The 18,256-nt window shown below is 31.8% G+C and overlaps 1 pseudogene; it reads left to right on the forward strand.

Moving 5' to 3' along the window:
* Window positions 1-8,098: 8,098 nt before the first annotated feature.
* On the forward strand, window positions 8,099-16,920 carry LOC114758923 (protein SCAR3-like; annotated as a pseudogene).
* Window positions 16,921-18,256: the final 1,336 nt, after the last annotated feature.

The raw sequence follows: 18,256 nt of genomic DNA on the forward strand, positions 1-18,256 counted from the left end.
TAATTATATAAACGACTTTTAAATTATAAAAAAGTATTTAGTTTAACATCTTTCCAAGTAAGTAGGTCTTGCCATATAAGTATCCACCAAGTTAGAAGTAGCTAGGGACCATAATATCTTATCCACACCTTAATCTTTCATCATTCCCTATGATTAAAATATCAATGGAAATTTCGTAGGCATTGATTGTATCACTTTTTCATTCCATCTTGAAATGACCATGTATTTGTTTTAAAATTTAACTTAATTATTAATCAATCACTAAAACCATATCAATCAATATAAACTTTATACAACAACTCACATTACTTATGTCAGAAACATTTGGCTCAATTAACAACACTTTCTTAAGTTTTTAAGTAAGAGAAGTTCAATTTTTCATGAATATAATGAGTGCATGAGTTTTTTTGGTTAGGTGAAGGATGTTGAAAAAAAACTCACGTTATTTATAATTCATATATAACACGCACAATTTGTTTCATATATTGAAAATATGTAAAAATACCGGATAATGAACCTCATTCTTAACGTCAACCAAGAAAATACTACTTTCGATTTTTAATATAAGAGCTAGTTGACTAATTTGAATAGATTAAGAAAATTAGTTAAGTTAGTTATTTATAATAAATGAGTATTGACTTTTCTAAAATATCCTTATTGGTCAAGTGTATTGGCTATAACTATTATTATAAAGACTGTCTCAGGAAAAAATAGATAAATATGATAGACAAAATAGATTAGGGTCTTATATTTAGGACCAAAATAAAAATCAAACAAACTCTTATATTAAGGACCGAAAGTAGTATTATGTAACAAGTCTCACAATAAATTATGAGCATGTAATGTAAATTAAATTTTTTATACCGAAAAAAAAATAAATTTATTCTGCTTACTTAGTATTAAGTTTTTTTTAAAAAATGATTACATTCGTTATTTAGGATCTTATAGTGATTTTCTATAATAATAATAATAATAATAATAATAATTTCCAATATGAGTCCTCTAAAAGTAGGATCTGTGATCGTAATTTGATAATTTTTCTAGCCTTATCACAATTTGAGCTTTGACATTTTAGCATAACGGCATCTTCTAATCCGTGTCATTTATTATATCCCGTACATAGCATCTTCCTTTGGTGGTTGTGTGCATAAACATATTGAGATCCGATCATCACCTCAACCTCATAGGTATTTGCTTATTTCGAGGAAATATGGGGGTAGAAGAAGACCACGTGACAGCCACGTGAAACTGTTATCTTTTCCATTCTTTTAATAATACTTATTTAATATTTAATATTCAGTGTGACAGTTCTAGATGTTCACTTTGGAATCCTATTTCTCCATCACGACAAACTGCTTATGAACAAAATGATCCAGATATGTTTTATAGATAAACAGAATAAAAATATACTTTGTTTTAGGAATATTTAATTAATATCAATCCAAATGATGAGTAAAATATTGTTAAATAATTTTAGATTTCCCGAATCCAAGAAAAAAAAATTCTTATTACGATCTAATCTAGTAATAAATTAAAGAGAGTTGTAGATAATATATTAGCACTTTAAGGGAAACGCCACCAATAAAATTAATGGCACATTTCAAAGTTGCCAACTGTTTCAAATCAGGTCAGAGTGAAATGGTTATTTTAATTTGGATTAATTAATTTTCATCGTCGGATTAATCAATTTCTTTTTAAATTAAATAGCAAATTCTTTTTTAAAAAAAGACTAAGCACAGAGTTACATCTTGGCTTTATTAATTTAGTCTGCTTTTTGCCTTATTATACTCAGCTTAACTTTCTCACCATAATACTACCCCATGGTTAGTATAAAAGCACATTTGACTTTATTTTGGTAATAAATATATATAAGATCCCAATCTATTTTCTCTCTCATATTTATCTATTTTAATAGTTGTGACCAATACACTTGATCAATAATAATATTTTAGAAAAGACAACACATATTTATTATAAATAACTAACTTAACTAGTTTTATTAAACTATTCAAATTAGTTAATTAGTTCTTATATTAAGCACCTGAAGTAGTAATATATTACTTAAAATCTTATCTCCTGGAACTCTTTTTTTTTTTTTTTAATTAGATACAAGTTTAATCTTCAGCGGCAACATGGAGATATAATTATGACGACAAAATAAACTTAAAGGACTAGAATATTATAAAATGACTATCAACAATTTTAAATGTTAAAACTGTAAAACTCTTCTGAAAAATCATCAGAATATTTTCTATTACAAGACATATATAGTCTACATTTAAAAAATAATTCGTTGGCAAACCATAAAAGATTTAAAAAATGATTCACATTGTTTCTCAAGTTATGAATTCTGCTACTTCTCATGCAATTTTACAATTTTTCATTTTATTTATATCAATATATTAATTAATACCGATGTTGATATTTAATTTGTATATTTTAAATGTTAAATATATTTTTCTTATCAAAATTACTGAATTTTTTTTTAACCTAAACAAATTGTCATAGATTGTAGTGGACTAGTAGCACATCAACGGGAAGTTTCCAACAAGCGGATAATTTAATTTAGTGCATTGGACTTAGTAATTAATTAGCAGAGTGCCGTAATGGCAAAGATTAAAAGATATAATCAATCTTTCTTAAGTTAAACCTTCATTTCAGGCACAACTTGAATTGTAGTATGTGGTTTTACTAAGGCATATTTTAATCACATGGATAGGAATATAAAGAAATGGAAAATATGTAGAATTTTACTTTACATTTTAAATTTTAATTTCTGCCACATTTTTTTATATATAATGATATGTTTTAATTGACAGGAGTTAATGATATATATAATGATAAATCTTAATTTTGGTGCTGGTGCAACTTTTTTTTCACTAAGGGCAAGTGTTCTTTTTCATGGGGGTGGGTTTACCAAAATTATAACATCTTAAAGCCATTAATGATTATTGCTTATTCTTTTTTTATTATTGCTTATTCTAATAAAAAGTGAGTTAATAAAATACGAAAAAGGCAAGGTTTTTGTGCGAGTGTTGAGATTATAATAAGAGTTTATTATAATGATTGGTATCAACCATTTGTCTAAATAATACTATAATCATTCTGATGACAATTAATTTGACATCTTTTTTAACAATCTGACTTTTTTTTTCTTTTTTAAAGTGATTCACAGGGGGCAATATGTCTGTTTTTCTTATTACTTTTTGATGTATTTAAAATGAATTTTCAAGACACCTTTAGGACCATTGTTCTAAAGAGTATTGCTCCTGCCTTTAATATAGAATCTAATTAATTAATTTGACTAAATTAAAGATGTTAGTTAAATTAATTAATATGATATTTTTTTCTAAAACACCCTGACATTTTTTTTAATTTCCTTCCTCTGTCCTCTACTTGATTATTATTTAGAAAAATATTGGTAGAGTTAATTTTAAAAAATATATAAATATGTGACATAAGTCTTATATATAGAACTAATATTAACTCCCTAATTAGTTCTCATATTAAGCACCAAAGGGGTAATAAAGATCAATTCACAGTTTACGCTTTCCGATTAATACTGTGTTAAGTTTTACTAATTATTCACAAAAATAATGTTACAATTAATATCATTATCACATATCATACTATCACTATCAATGTTATTAAGCCTTTAATATAAAGTATTAAAAATGTTATATTTACTCATCACGAGTTTTAAATAATACGAGCGAGTCATTTTCCAAACACTAATTTGCGAGGTATTATGTAATTAAAAACAAGTATTATAAAGAAGTGTTTAAATTAAAAGTGTTAAAATTAATTAAATACTATTATTTCAATATATGTAATGAACTATAAAGTCGTATCATCAATGGCATAATTTGCTTTAAATTTATTCTAATTGTGCAAATAACAATAAGTTTACACAGTGAATTATCATCAGTCGTCCATCATAAATCTTTATAACCAAAGTTAAACTTTTAGGGAAATTGGGGATCGAATCCCTATTTGAAAAATTAATTGGACAATGGTACTTGAAAATTTAGGTCATTGAGTGTAATTAACTATTGTGGGAGAAATATTAAATTACCTTAATTATATATTGCTGATCCAAAGTTGCATCTGGTTGATTCTAATTATATATTATGGATGTCTAATTGTATATAGGATCTTGTTGTATATCACAGATCCTAATTGTATAGCATTGATTGAAAGTTGCATATTGGTGATCTAATTGTATATGAGGAGACACATATCACGGATCCTAATTGTGTATTGCTTATCCAAAGTTACATATGACTTATTCTAATTACATATCGTAAATGCCTAGTTGTATATAGGATCTTATTACATATCATGGACTCTAGTTGGATACCATTGATTCAAACTTATATATTGATTATTCTAATTGTTATCATCAGGATGCCTAGTTGTATATAGGACCAATTTGCATATCACAAGTCCTAATTGTATATGGTTGATTTAAACTTGTATATTATTGATTTTAATTGCATATATATTACTATTTACATAAACAAATTATTCTATACAATATTCACAAATAAATTCATATGTGTAAATTAACATTATGAAATTGCAACAACATAAGGACCCATATACAAGTAATCATCCTTTATATGCAAGTAAACATATGTTATATGCGAGTGAAGATTCGTCACATGAAATTAAAATCTATATTAAATAGTAACATGTAATAAGGACCCATATCCAAGTAAGGATCTGTGATATGTAAGTGAGCATATTATATGCATCTAATACATGTATTATACAATAAACTTATATGTAAGTAGGTATATGTTATATACAATTAAGTATCCATCATATGCAATGAATCATGTACAAATAAGCATCTATCATATGCAATTAGTTATATACAAATGAAGATCTTTCATATATAAATGAGGATCCATGATTCGGAAGTGAGGCAATTAGTATTTATTAGGGTAATATTGTCTTTTTTCCTATTATACTTATTGACATTTGAGAGATTCACACCTTGACATTTATTGCATGTCCAATTCTCCAGTTAATTTGCCAAAAGGGAATTTTTAACCGAATTTCCTAAATTTTTATTTCTAACAAAAAATTGAAAATTATTCTTTGAATTTTTCAGCAGCGATTCTTCTTGGATTTTATTATTTTACATAATTTATTAATTTTTGTGTTATTTTTATAAATAATTTTGAGAGTTAAGTAACATAAAATCATGATCAAATAAATTGGTAGTCTTGTTTTAATCAATTGATTCACTACAAATTTGCTAAACGATGTCAAAACAAATCAAGTGGAGATCATCGATTTATATTAATGCGATAAATAATATATAATTATACGAAGTCGGAATTGTTTTTTCTGCCATCAACTTGGCTCATTAAATTTGTTAATTAAAAAAAATTAAATTAAGTGAGTTCTGTTATCGGGTTAAAGAGAAAAGTTTCTAGAGAAACAGATCTAAGTCAAAGCGTTCACCAAACTTAGGACTGATAGTAATGGATTTGTTTGTCAACTCTGGATCGCTGACCTAATTGATTCTTCATCATAGTATTTTATTTTAGGGGGAATCTTGCCCTTGTTAATATAAATATGGACTTACAGGTACAAGTAACATAAGATCTCACATGTATTGTATTTTGTACTCTTTTTTAACCTACTATAATCAAGCAACTTCAATTTCTTTTATACAATTATTTCGCATTTTGTACTACCAAGTTTGAAGTATTTCCGGTATACATCATTAACAAAAGTACTACTAAATTAAATTCAAGTATTATTTTAGTACTTCCTTTTGTTTTTAATATAAGAGTTAGTCTAATTTTTAATTTGGCCTCAAATATAAAATTTTAATTTATTTTGTCTCTCATATTTATCTATTTTTTTAAAGTGATCTTTGTACTAATTGCATATATTAAAAATTTTATGATAGTTCTAATATATTTGATTAGCAAAAGTATTTTATAAAAAACAAGACTTATTTATTATAAATAACTAATTTAATTAATTTTTTTAATTATTAAAATTAATCAATTAGATTTTATATTAAAAACTGAAATTAGTATTATTTCGTTTAACTATATTTTTTTTTTGAGTTGGCAAAGCGGAAAAGTCAGCAGGTTGGAACACGCACTGTTAACATCATATGGACGCCTCCTGTACAACTCGAGCCACCGCTCCGTGGTATTGAAGTTTTTTTTTTTTAATTTTTTATTTAGCATAATTTTTTTATATACTTTTCATATTCAACTTACAAGACAAAAAAAAAGGTACATATCTTTTTGTCTTATTTATGAGTCATTATTAGATTTTTTATATGAATATATAATTGTACTTTTCACGTATGATTTATGTGAATAAGTCATTCAAATAACGAGTACATACATATTTTTTAATCCATTTATAAGACATTTTAGCATGTTTTACATAGGCTAATGAAAAATTTTAAATTATATCAACTCTTTTTTAAAATATAGTAATTCTTTTAACTTTACATCAATTTAATATGTACACATTTTAAAGAAATAACCATTATATCATAATAAATAAAAAATAAAATAGTACATTCATATTAAGAGTTAAATGAGTTGATTTATAAATAAGACAAAGAAACCGTCTCTCTTCTTTTGCCATAAAAAAAATTCTCTCTTTGGACCAGAGTGAGTATTAAATAAGCATAGAAAATGTTACTAAATTTTAAGATAGAGTTAATAAAATTTAAATTTTTTAAATAAAACGCATTAAAAATGTCATATAAATATAATCAGTAGTACAGCTACAATTTAATGATGTGTCACTAAGTTTTGGGTATGGGCATGTCATGATAGAATCAAATTGGTTACATGTGAGGAATTTATTGTCTGCCATTCATTTTAATGACAATTCAGTTTCCATCACTTTCATTTCCTCCTTATTTATCTTTCGTTATTTGTCTTGCATCATCTTACTCATAATGGCAATTTCACAAGATATTGAAATACAAACAAAACTGATCACATATTATGTAAAAGTAGAATTGAGGAGTATTCTTATCTTTATTATTTATTGAGATAATTCTTAATTTATTCTAAATAAATAATTCACTTTCTAAATTTTATACGAATTTTCTTAAAAAAATATTTTGTAGATATATGTACACGGGGTAGATGTTAATTATATGTTAAATAGTGTCATTATACTATGATTTGAGTTCTAAGTTCTAACCCATGATCACTTGTCTTCCTCCACAAAACAAAAATTATAGATCTTAGTAATAATAATAACTGAAATTTACCTTTAGTAATTACTTAAAGATTAAAATTGAAATTGACATTTCAAGAATATGATCTTTTATGTAACTTTCATCCCCCTTCTCATGCTCATAAACATCACTTTCCTCCATTTATTCTTCACCTAAGGCTTTTTTTTTTTTTGCAATTCTTTAAAAATGAAATATATTTACATTGAAAAATTTTAAATTTTTAAAATTATGATGAAACACCGCATGATTAAAAATTTAAATAGCATAGATAAATTTTATGAAATAAGATCTTCAAATTTAACTTTTAATTTTTGAACAAAATAAGTTAAATTTTTTGTATTTTATTTTTTAATATACATATCTTTAATTTAAATCATCAACTATATATATATTTTCAGGAGGTGTTTCGCATCACATAAAAGTGCTTTTCAAAAATACTTTTTCGCTGATAGAGAAAAACTCTTTCACATATTTATTTTGTATGCTGTTTAAAATCATTGTTTAGTTTTCATCTAAATATTTCTGTGTTTTAGTGTTTATTTAAATTTTCTTTCAAATTGTCTTTTTGTTTTTTATTTTCGAAATCTCTCTCTCTCTCTCTCTAATAGACCGTAATGCTACTTTTACCATTTTGACCAATACCCGAAAAGTTTGTGGCTCCCACGTCGTCATTGTCTTACCTCGGAACCACACAATGCCTGTAGGAGGGCCGAGACCCAAACCTGTAATCTCGTTCAAACTCTTGGGGAGACAAACGTCATTGTCTCAAAACATTTAGGGTATTTCAGTAGTTTCATATGCTCTGTTTTTTGCCTCTCAGTGTATATCCTCCATTCTTTACGTTCAAGAATGGCTTGCAGAGTTGGCAATGTCCTCTGCTTCTCTCTTCAGCTACGCTCGTTGATCCGTACACACACGAAAAACCCGTTTCTCACTATCCAATTGCGTCCTTCTCCATGGCAGTTAAGCTGCTCCAATCTCCTTCTCACCTACCTTTTCCCTCTAAAATTTGCAAAAGCAAGTTAATTCGTTTCTTTCTTTCACACCATTCTTTCATTTATTGCTAGAAACTCGTACATTCATTCACAGTTTCATAAGGTCCTCTATTAATTCATAAATATCAGCGTGGTTGTCCTCTTCTCCTTTGAGTTTTGCTGTTTCAGAGTGAGGAATAGAGAGGGAGAGAGGGAGAGAGAGGAAGAATCTAAAGATGCCGTTGGTGAGGTTGCAGGTGCGAAATGAATACGGTTTTGGGCAGCCTGAGCTGTACAAAGAGACGAACAGAGAAGATCCCAAGGCCGTGCTTGACGGGGTCGCTGTGGCTGGGCTAGTTGGGATCTTGAGGCAACTGGGTGATCTTGCTGAGTATGTTTTCCTACTTCGTTTTGAACTTCTCTGTTTGCTCCAATTGGTTCATTCTGTCTTAATTTGTTCGTGTTTGGTTGATGGGGTAGTGCATTAAGGGTCATTAAGGAGGTCAGTTTAGCTGCTAGCAATGTTACCGAGTTTCTTTGTGGAAAGGATGTCACTCAGTCGTTGAGATTGGAGTATGTTTTGGGTTAGGCTAACTTTCTTCTTGTAAATTGACAAAATCGTCTGACATGTTGGAGCTTTCCCATTAGAGGGGTTTAAGCTTGACTGGCGATTGCAAATTATATCTGTAATATTTTAGTGTCTTTTATATTTGAATAGTCGCTCTGTTTCTTGCCTTTTAACAATTTCTGGGTTTAACATCGGTTGCAATTAACAGCAAGAAGGCTTTTGCCTAAAATAGCTTTTTTTTTCCTTTATTTTTTTTAAGCTCTAGTTCCTTGAACTGGTTCTTTCTTCTTTCATCTATTTCAAATTAATGAAAGTTAGTATTTTATATGTAACGAATCTATTATATATTTATAAATTTACATATATCACTTAGAAGGATGAGAAACTTTACATAAGGACCAGGGAGTTGACCCTTTGTTTTCTCTTGAGAGGTGACTGCAATTTTGACTTTGTACTTGAGGCTGGTGACTGTTCGTTATGTGAATGTGTCTTCGGATATGGTGTAAATATGTTGAAGGCTTAAATCTGGGAGCTAAAATTTTAATTTTGTAGTGACGAATATTGATATCTTATAAGTTTCGATGAATAATATAGAACCACTCGTCTAATATATCTGTTCTCCATGTTTCTCTTGAAAACTTGTCATCACTTTCCGATTGTACATAGCTATTTGCTCCACGTGAAGCTGGAATCCTGATCGAAATTCCTTTATATTAAATCTTAAACTTATATGTATCTAACCAAACCAATAAGGCCACACCATTCACCTCTCAATCTTTATTAGGCAAAGGTTGCTTTTAATTTAGAAGCTTCTCTTTGAGCTGAACTGTTTCCTTGTTGTGCATCAATAAAACAGTTTGAGAGGTGTTCCATAGTGACAAATGCGTCCTTAATTTTCCCTTTGTTTCACCTACTACATTTTTTTCTCCGCCATGTTGGTCAAAGGTTGTCTGTGGTAGTCGTTGAAAGAAGAACATACGAGAAAGTTTGATTGCATGCCAATTTGGTAAAAGCAAAATGGTGCTGTCTGTTGCAAGAGGAATAGCCTATTAAGAGACATTGAGAAGTTGGGAAAGCCTTCTAGGTTTTGAAAATACTTACTTGATTGGTCAAAAGAGCATAATGGAGAAAAAAGTTACTTCACTTGTGCACCGAAGGTAAAAGGTATATGATACTGTATAAGCGTCTACATGTGTTTATAGTACTCTGTTTGGTGTCTCTTTCTTTTCTCCCTTCCATTTTCTTTGCCTCGTTTCTCTTACTAGTCATCTCCAAATTTGGAAACCCTAGCTATTGAAGGTGTCTGATTCTGATATAATGAAGAAGTGGACATGTAGGATCTTTTAATTTGCATTATTTTTCTATTGTTTCATCTCCAAAATTCACACTATGGTAGCGTGTACAGTATTGTTGGTTTGACTAAACACCAAGCTTTACATGGCATCCAACATCTGCCAATTGCACACAGAAAAAAAGACCATAGTTTCCCCTTGTTTTTGTTTTTGCTCAAATTATATTATATAAGAATGTTGTTGAAGCGAACTACTTAAAGTTATAATTGATAAGATTTTAACAGTTATTGAAAATATAAAGCAGTAAAATAAATTCACGCCCACGCCCACACCCACACTCACCCACACAGACACAGACACAGAGTTGGAGTATCATACCATAATTCTGTGCCTTTCTGTAGATATTATATATCTTCATCGTTCATCTTATTTCATTGATCCGTGTCAACTGATTGTTTATTGTATATTTAGCGTTCCCTGTTCTTGATTGATAATTGGTGTTAGATCCATTATTCTTTGCTTACTAAACATTGTTTTTATATTGAACTTGTCAATGCCCAATTTAACCTTGGACATTCATGTGACTGTCGTTTAACTGAGGAAACTTTTCCTTGTGTAGTTTTGCAGCAGAGGTTTTCCATGGCTTACAGGAGCAAGCAATGATTACAGCTAATAGGAGCCACAAATTGATGGTTCGTGTTCAAAAAATTGAATCTTCTCTTCCTCCCTTGGAGAAGGCTGTATTAGCACAGACTAGCCACATACATTTTGCATACACAGCTGGTATGGCCTTTGTGGTCAGCGATTTCATTCTATCTGCTAGATGTTATATTCATGGATGTAGATTATAATATTTCCTCTTTGAATGTATATTGCTTTTGGAAATTAGAGTTGTTCTCCTTCCCAGTATGATGCCAATACTTTGTTCCTGTAATTTTGACATCTTATTAACTTCTATGTCCAAATTGAATAAAATGAACTTGTGATGTTTATTCAATTCATGTTTTATCATTTGACTATCTTGTAAATGTTTTAATAAATATTTTCTTAAATAAGTCTATATATAAACATACTGCTAAACAGTAATCTACATTTTAGAACTTCTATTAAGGGAATTCGGGTAAAAAGAATCCCTTAATATATATAATTATGCTCACCAGGTAGCTGATATTGACATGTGGCTGGTGTAGATGCATCTCCTTTCTATTCATTGGATGGTATTTGCTATTCACACAGCTAAAGAATTCTCTAATATTGTGAAATTTTACTCTAGATGTTGCCTGGTATGTATTATTAGATGATGTTGCCTTACCTATTGGTATGCTATTGTTAAAATATAGACTTTTATCAGCATGCAATTTCTGGATGTTAGATTACCTTTGTGGAAGAAAAATTGGATCTCTAATATAATTGAAGTTGTATGCTGGTTTGCCCTATCATACGAGCTTCATTTTTGCCCATTCATTTTCACATTCTGTTGTTTTATTCTTTGGGTTCAGTAGTGCTAGAGAATGACAATTGGTATGTCTTGTGATTAAAATTGATTAAAATTTTTATATTCAGATGATATAAAAGTCCATAATGAAAGCAGTTACCTTTCAGGTTGTGAATGGCATCCTCGCATAAAAACAAAAAGAAATCATTTCATTTACAGCGACTTGCCGCAGTTTATTATGGACTCATATGAAGAATGCCGTGATCCTCCTCGCCTGAACTTACTTGATAGGTATGCCCAATATATATATATATATATATATATATTATTTATTTTTTCAATTATCTTTCTCCTCCCTCTGTTTTCTTTTAAATTAAGATAAGATACCAAGCGTTGTTCAGTACCAAGGCTTGAGTTAGTTTCTCATTTGACTAATGAATTTTTACTGTTTCAATCAGTTTGATGCTAATATCTCTAACCTGTTATGTTTTCTTTGGACTTAAAAGTGACAGTAGTAGTGTTGATAATCCAGTTTAAATTAAATCCCATAAGTTTTTTTTTTTGGATAATTAAATCCCACAAGTTAATGAAATAAGTCCTTTGTCATTCAGATTTGATGCTGGTGGCCCAGGATCTTGCTTAATGAGATATTCAGATCCAACCTTCTTCAAGAGAGTCTCAGCTTATTCAGATGAAGCATACTCCGAAAAATTTGAAAGAGCTAGAAAATCTCGTAAAAGCAAGGTACATTGCTAATTGAAGCATCAAATTGAAAGATGATTCTATGGCTAAGTTTAATTTCTTTGGTGCATTTAATTACTCTATAAACAAATTTTTGGTTCTTATATCAAGAAAATGTTGAACAGAAGAAAAGGTCATTTAGAAGGAAAGAAGGTTTGCGAGGTGAACAAGTGCATAACACTAGTGGGAGGTATTACATCTATTTGTGTATTGGTTTCTCAGGTATCTATGCAAGTGCTACTTATTCCAGGTAAATGCTGACATGATGTATCATCTCTGTACAGAATGCACTTTGTTCCTTCCGCTGTCAATAGACGAACTTCTTCCTTACAAGCAGCATCCACGGTGGACATGGCAATGAAATCAGATTCAGAAGATCATTCAAATTCTTTAGATTCAAGAGCTGGTGCTGACTACATTGAATGTGTCTTCCATCTGGGTAATTCCATGCAACGTGATGATCAGGATTATGAGCCATTATCTTCTTCTAGGGTAAAAAGAAAAAGCAAATACTGTTTATTCAGTATCTTCTCTTGTGGATGATAATATTTCAATTGATTCATTGGAAAAGCAAAATGCCTCTAGTTCGTCAGGTGTTACTTGGGAAGAAAAGGAAGAGATTGTGGAACCTATGAGTCAAACCTATGATAAAGATAAATAACAGAGATGCATGCTCAAAAGCAAGATCCAAATATGCGTGACTGTAAAGGTGTTACCTTGACAAAAGTTGATTACAGTGATATCCTATCTGATGAAGAAAGCTACCTGAAACCTGTTGTTAGCAGCGTCCAAACAGAAGAAATTGATAGCGAACCTGATAAGTACATGGATGCACGTAATAGCATTGAGTTAGAATCTGAAAATGATCTTGATTGTGAAACAAAGCGAGAGTGGAATAAAATCACCTCAAGGGTCACTGATGGAATAGCAGAAATGGAATTGGCGGGGTTGATTCTAATGTACTAGACCACAATTTATCTTTCATTGTTTCACAGACTCTATCCAGTGCTTCATTTGACGATGGAACAAGCAATGACTTCCCAGATCCACTGCAAGTAAATCCACCTCTCATATTGGATCTGTGTGCATCTAAATCAGAAGCTCCTGTTAACAAAGAAATGTCCAGGGATTTACCTGATTCTGAAGACTTTGAGAGCCCCATCTTTGAACAGGCGTCCAGTGTATCAAGTGTTTCATTAAAAAAAGAAGTAGTTGGGGGCTTCCCAGATTCACTACTAGTAGATCCACCTCCTGTATCAGATCTCTATGCAACTAAATCAGAGTCTTCTGTTAATGAAGAAATGCCAAGGGTTTTAGCTGATCCTCAGGTCTCTGAGAGCTCCATCCATGAAGAGAAGCCTAGCATTTTTGAAAATTCTGCTGGTGCCTGCTCAGTAAGCACTGATTCTTTGGGTTGGGCACACGCACTTAAAGATATTGTCTCACCATCCATTGAAAGTGATATATCATTCTCTGGTTCTAAAAGTTCTGGTTTACCACATGAAGAAGCAGATAGGATTAATGGCAACAACTGTGAATCTAAAGAGACTCCTCCAGAGTCTTCCAATGACCATTCAGTTAGATTTTGGACTAATGGTGGATTATTAGGACTTGAGCCATCAAAAACCTCCTGACTTTACCATGCCAAGTCCTTTAAGTAAAGTGTCTCCAACTACAAAAACTGAGACAGATGGAGGTCAATATCATAATTCAATGCTAAAGATCAATGGATGTACGGTGGAACAAGATTATTAGCAGAGGTTGCCAAAGAGATTGAAAATGAAAAGAACCAACTTCTAGATGCTTAACGTCAAGTCGTGAAGATCAAGCTCCTATTACTGAGAAGGCATCTGGTATTCATAAGCTGAGTAATGAAATCTGTCCAATTGATGGAAGTGGAGGAAATCAGGGTACTTGCACCAGTTTGTGTTCCCCCGGCTGCCCCTGATTCCAAAGCAACTTCAATTGATGAAATCTTGGAAAGAGTGAAAATTCATCTCGTGTTTTTGGACTTGGTCAAATGTTACGAAGGAGTAGCTTTCGCCAGAAGGTTTCTTTTAATGAGAAATCTGTACCTGCTGGTTCTCTGAAATCTGACAGATTGGAGCAAAACGGACAAAATAGCATAATAGATCAGTCACTTCCTGAGACAACCTTCGAAGAGAGAGTTGATTATGGATATCCTATTGATTCACTCCCTCCTTCACCACCACTTGGACATATGAAATATCTTTCCATTCAGTTAGTGGAAATGAGACGCCCAAACTGAAACTGAGATTCCCTGATGGTACTAATCGTTATGAATGTATAAGGGATATGTTTCCTTCATTCCAGTTGGTTCCAGAGCCTTCCATTCCACTGCATGATTCTGGATTCAACTCAGATGATAATGACACTTTCTGTAGGTCATCTCCATATCTGTTCTGATGACTGTCCTAGCCCTCATTTAGAGTATAACTCTGATGAGTGGGAATCTGATGAAAGTCCTGAAAGCAGTGACCACGGAGTTCATGATTTTTCCCACAACTCATCATCAACAGAATCGCTAAGTTCACAAGAATTTACAGGATTATCAAATAATGATGTCAATGTGGCTAGTGGAACACGCATTCAAAATGGTGCAGAGCCTTCTTTATCTGGGCGTTTTCTTGATTTTCCGAGTTTTGATAGTGTGAGCCCAGTACTTCATAAAGAAAGTAGCCGGGTTTCCACTGTCGATAATATTGTAAAATCTCAAGGTCAAGCTGAAGCACCGCTGCCGCCGCCGCCGCCACCTCCTCTGCCGCCTCTTCCTCAAGTGCAGCAGCAGATCTCAAAACTGCAGTGGATATGAAAAATGGGACACGCAAGGACACATCTGGTGATGCTGGACAAACTAAAGGTCTAAACCTTTCAGAATCAATCATCTCCCTGCAACCTAGGCCCTCCCAAATGGAGCAAAACTAACAGATCATGATGATCACAAGTCTGATGGAAATATTTCACAAAAGCTTGCCATTCATAGGTACTTGTATGATTTTTCATTCTTCTTTTGCATTATATTTAATTAATTAGCCATGGTGGGTAATGGGGTCGGTTCACATATTCACTAGTTCAATCCATCATGCAGCTAGGTCAGAAGAAGTTAAATGGGAAGAAGGAAGCACATCAAGAGGTAATGGGAAAAGAATTGGCTGACAAGGATGATTTCCTGCATCAAATCAGAACCAAAGTGAGTATTTTCTCATTGCAATTGTTCTGAGCTTATCTTTGAGTTTGTATTTAATTTCTTTAGATATTTGATGCATACTATGGTAAAGTAGAAGGGCATATGTTACCTGACAGTCTAAATTGAAATAAAGGGAATAAATCCTTTTATCTACTCGTCTTAGCTGGTTACCATGTTCGTTTCACAAAATGACCATTTGTAGCTCCATTTTCTATTTGCAAAGGTGAGCTGGGGAGATCAGAAATTGCATTATATGGTGATTTGGTGCATGTATTTCACTTGTGAACCTGTCATGAGATGTATATTTTGAGTTTTGATAGATCTTACAATTAAAATAGGGAAATTTGGTAAAAAATCTCTGTTTGAAAATTTAATTAGCTTAAAGGACTTAAATTTGAGTGCAGACAAGTATAATCCGTGAGTGCAGCATATTTTCCACTATGTATAAAGGACTTTTGTATTGATGATTGTTGCATATCATTAATGATATGTTGTCACAACAGAATATATGTTGCACTCATAGATCATAGTTATACTCGTTCAAATTTAGGTCTTTTTAGTCAATTAAATTTTTAAACAGATTAATAATTTAAATTACATTAAAACCAATTTCCCATTAAAATAATGAGTCTGAAATTCTTACTATTGTATAAAGCTGCCTCGTTTATTTGTTGCTGCACTAGGACGTACATGAACTAAGTTCTGTCTTTTCCCCCCTTAATTTTTTTTTTAATCACAGCAACAATAAATTTATCCATTATCATTTTGTTGTTGCCGCAGTCCTTCAACCTGAGACCTACAGTGACAGGAAAGCCAAATGCTAATACTAGTCCCCCTAAAAATGTCAAGGTTACCGCAATTTTGGAGAAAGCAAGTGCAATACGTCAGGTATTCACGGTCTTGTCCTTTGTTCTGTCACTCCTTTCCTTTTTAGGTCTTCGTACTTATTTTCACTTCATATCCAACTTATTATCATAACTGATAATGTTTCCAGGTTGTTGCTAGTGATGACGGAGAAGATGATGATAACTGGAGTGACACCTGAATTTTTGGTAGTTGGTCTATAGGTGTTTTGCATCCTCTGCTCCTTCAACATTCTCAAGTTAAGAAGTTAGCTGAGGTGTTGCTCTTTGTACTCAAGTGTGAATAACTCTTGTTTATTGGCAACATTGGCAATAATCTTTAGCCCAGCGGTTAGTTTATCCAATTTTATTCTCAGTTGGATTTTTCCCCTCATTTTATTTGTCAGTTTTACACGGAAATCATGTGCCAGGTAATCAAGTTGAGCCAATGTATTCCCAAACTTCAACTTGAGACTGTTGTTTATACAAGACGTCAGAAAAAATTGATGGTTCCGAGTTCTTGATCTTTCTAACTTCATTGCAAAGTGTAATGTGTAATATTTCTTGATCAATGTTCTTTATCTTGTAAATGTAGGAAATGTTAGAAGTGGTTTCTCTGAATATTTTACCTACAATTGCTTGAATCACTTGGCTAGTGTCAGTTCAGAACTTATTTTCTATGTAATAATCATGCCTCCTCTTCAAAATGGCACAGTTGGAGCCTGCCCCACTTGGCCGAAGAGGTCCACTGTAATGTTTAATTGTAGTTTGGCTCAACCATTTTAGAGTTAATGGTTGTTCTGTGGGGCTTGTTTGATACACGGAATTAATTATTGAGGTGCGGTGTTTTTCAAGTGATCTGGATTTTCTATCGCGCACAGTCAAAAGCACATTTAGCGTGATTTATCGCACAATGATGCTAAAAACTAATTCTTTTATGATTGATTATGTAATCTCACGCAATATCAATGTGGTTAATGAGTTTATAAGAATGCTTCAGAGTTATGACCATTGCAGTTTTTACTGTCTTCTGGAGCTATTGTCATCCACACAGCTTTTCATTCCGCCTCTAGCTTTATAGACTTGTTTGAAGAGCACGCTTGTTCAAGCATGATATATCTGATTAAAAGCACATTTAGCGCGATTTATCACACAATGATGCCAAAAACTAATTCTTTTATGAACGCAGTATCAATGGGTTAATGAGTTCATAAGAATGCTTCAGAGTTATGACCATTGTAGTTTTTACTGTCTTCTGGAGCTGTTGTCTTCCACACAGCTTTTCATTCCCCCTCTCGCTTTATAGACTTGTTTGATGAACGCAGTATTGGCTATTCCAAAACTGTGTTATGGCTGAAGAGAACGCGTGCTCAAACATGATATATCTGACCAAATCATTTTTTGTTTGGGGTCAAATTAGAAAGACGGACACTAACTGTCTAAGGTTACAGGAAGATCTCGAATCTATGACCTCCTGTGCAGCGAACTTTGATATCACTAGGTTACAATGACAAACAATGAATTTTTCACATCTACAGCAAAAAATGAATGCGCAGGTACATAGAGAAAAGATAGTAATTGGTATTAAAATAAGATGTAGACTCGATATTTAATTAACTTCAGGTGTTTTATTCTATGTGCGTAAATGCATGAATTCGAAGATTCAATTTGATCTGAAAGCACGTTTATAAGAAGTGAAGTTGATTACACTCATGCAAGGATCCATAATTGACTCAGCGCTTTTGAAACAAAGTGCTTTTAATTATTATCAATGTCATTGCCTTTTGCAGTTCTCTTTTAGAAGCTTTGCCCCTTTTCTGCAGCACAAAATAGCTCAATATAATGATTAAAGGCGACAATATTGGTCAGGCTCAGCATCTCCACCACTGAGGTCGGACACATACAAATCCGTAGAATCAGTAACAACAACGAATAAGAAAACCAACTCACATGAAGGTT

The sequence above is a fragment of the Neltuma alba genome, unplaced genomic scaffold (assembly GCF_004799145.2).
Source record: "Neltuma alba isolate B1F8T4 unplaced genomic scaffold, ASM479914v2 tig00010773_pilon, whole genome shotgun sequence".
NCBI lineage: Eukaryota > Viridiplantae > Streptophyta > Magnoliopsida > Fabales > Fabaceae > Neltuma > Neltuma alba.